Below are 3,219 nucleotides of genomic sequence, written 5' to 3' on the forward strand. Positions count from 1 at the left end.
TTGCTTGCTGACTGAACGCTGCGTCTCTTAAAATCTTTTAACTGCTGCTCTGTCAAGACTACCTGCTGATTATTACGACGAAACATAAAATGTGTTGTCGCCGTGGCCCTCAGTCGTTACCTGAAATTATTAAGACTGATTCTTACCTTTAATTATTTATACTGGATCGCCATCTGACTGCTACAGCAAACTGTGGAATGAATATACTTACTTCTCTTTAACATAATTATAAGCTGCTGGTGGGGTTTCATAATACTTTGTGACTGGAATTCTTTAAGTTGAAGTTAATTTAGATATGATAAAAGCTGAAGCTCAGTTTAGACTTTTCTTTTAAGATAACAATAAATTCCGTAAAGCATTTACGTGAATGATTTTGGGATAGAAAATTCTTAATGCATTTAATCTGGTAGAAGTTAACTATATTCTGAGAACGATCTTGACAAACAATTACAAGGGGTATAGTTCTTTACAAAAATTCTTAAAAAGTAGCGTTGCGCTACATACCTAATTTTCCATCAAAATTACATAACTATATTCTGAGAACGATCTTGACAAACAATTACAAGGGGTATAGTTCTTTACAAAAATTCTTAAAAAGTAGCGTTGCGCTACATACCTAATTTTCCATCAAAATTACATAACTATATTCTGAGAACGATCTTGACAAACAATTACAAGGGGCATAGTTCTTTACAAAAATTCTTAAAAACTAGCATTGCGCTACATATAGCGAGTGGCTGGCGAGCACACCGCTTCTTTCAAAGTGTTAATTAATACCTCGCTTACAGCGACCTCCTCTCATGTCTCGCTAGCTACGACTGCCTCGTCTCACATCTTACTCGCAACTGCTCGCTTCCAACGCTCAATGCTACAAAAGTGCGGTCTCGCCGCCAACAATGATTTTTGGTGCAGACAATCCCTGCTACCATTACAGATGTATTACTGCGCGCTGTTTCCCGCTCTTTCTCAAAATGTATCTATGCGCGGTTTCCCGCTCTTTCTCAATAATACACAATGCAATTTAATTAACAAAACAATTTAAATAAGAAACAGTTCAGATAATTACATGCTAAAACAGTTTAAATACGCCTATTACATAATTACAACAGTTACTTCATAAGATATTTCGCCGGCCGCTGTTGCCAGAGTGGTTCTAGGAGCTTCAGTACGTAAGTGCGCTGCTGTTACGGCCGCAGGTTCGAATCCTGCCTCGGGCATGGATGTGTGTGATGTCCTTTTAGGTTAGTTAGGTTGAAGTAGTTCTAAGTCTAGGGGACTGATGACCTCAGATGTTAAGTCCCATAGTGCTCAGAGCCATTTGGACCATCATAAGACATTTCCGTGGAACAGGATAAGCAGTAGTGCCACAGAAGCAGTCACCCACTCGTTCATATGATAAACATATTTCACCCAAATTACGTAGCATTAAAATTTATATCGCATGCCGATCACCCCATGCTGAGAAGAACCGATCTTTACGACTAATCGGCGGATAACCGTATCGATTCAGAATACCTCTTAAACATACAAAAACTGAAACTAAAAGTGAATTTGCTGCCTACTCTTTTTCGTGTCTCCGTTGCCACACGATCTCCAGTAGGAAGATATCCGACTACAAAATGTGTTGAACAGAAAGCTGATTAATTACTGTCTGTATCCGAATAATCGGGAAGTTTGATAGTTCCAGGAAGATTCTGGATGTGAACTGAACACCGCAGATATGAGAGAGAATGTATCTCGTTAGAAGTTCCACGTTTGTGCTGCCACTTATAATGTAAAATTAAACAATTTCGTTTCTCCTTAATATACAATCCACCACATCTCTCATCATAATGTCTGATTAAGAATTTTGTTGTCTTCTGTCAATGCAGTCCAGATCAGTATCACTTAAAGAAGAAAGGTTTCCTACCTGAAATATAATGAAACTTGGAGAAAAACCGGCAATTTCTTGGAATAACAAATGCGGTTAGGCACGCACAAAATGGTTTGAGAAACACATAATATGGGGAAGCATACCACATCACGGAGATGTATTTTTTAAAACTGTGTGTTCCACAGAAATACTAGTTAAGACAGTAACTCTTTGCAACATGTATCTAAAAACATAACAGTTCTCCAGAATTTATAGCACCCGAATTACAAAAGCTTGCACAACCGTATTGGAGCAGAGTTTTCCAAAATTACAGTAACTGTCTATAAGTATTATAATATATCATCCTTGTAAAACAAAAATCGCATCATACGCATCCGTGCATACCAGAGTCGTCAAAGTGGCGCTCTAAAACATAAAACCCACAGAGTGATTATGCTTGCGATAATTAGAGCAATAACACACAAATAAAGAGCTACAAGAAAGATTAGCCAGCTTGAAACGAACATCACGATGTACAGCAACAAAGCAGACCTACATACAGCTGCTTGCAGTACCATTACATTGATGGTACCTTATCTGTACACTCGTTGATTGACAGTTACATCATTTCGTTTACTATTGTACACATGTTACAGTAGCAAAAACATGTACGCTTTTATAAATTGACTTTGATTACGGTGTGCTGTTACGTTTTTAGATGCTGTTGAGGATGAATCGCGTTTGAAATTAGAAGTGTTTAATAAAGTACAACGAGCGAAACGAGAATAATGGAATATAGTCGAATTAAATTGGATGATGCTGCGGGAATTAGATTAGGATATGAGACGCTTAAAGTAGTAAATGAGTGTTGCTATTTGGGGACAAAATAACTGATGATGGTCGAAGTAGAGAGAATATAAAATGTAGACTGGCAATGGCAAGAAAATCATTTCTGAAGAAGAGAAATTTGTTAACATGGGATATAAATTTAAGTTTCAGGAAGTCGTATCTGAAAGTATTTTTATGGAGTATAGCCATGTATGGAAGTGAAACATGGATGATAAATAGTTTACACTAGACGAGAATACACTTGTAAAGTACAGTTTATTGTAACAACAGCATTCCTCACATTTGCTGAGGTTCTGGTAGCCACCCATAAGAAGCTGAAAGACTGGTAGCAAATCATAAGAAGCTGAAAGACACTGATTCAGCATATTACCGCTTCTCTTAGCCGAAATCGGCAAGTTTTTGTAGCATGCGTGACTAAATCCGGCAGTTTCCAGCCAACGCCCAACACAGGACCTCAGGCGAGGTCACGACGCGAGGAGCAATGCTTTCACGTAAGGTGACGCCGGTGTATATAAACC

Source organism: Schistocerca gregaria, chromosome 3, assembly GCF_023897955.1.
Source record: "Schistocerca gregaria isolate iqSchGreg1 chromosome 3, iqSchGreg1.2, whole genome shotgun sequence".
NCBI lineage: Eukaryota > Metazoa > Arthropoda > Insecta > Orthoptera > Acrididae > Schistocerca > Schistocerca gregaria.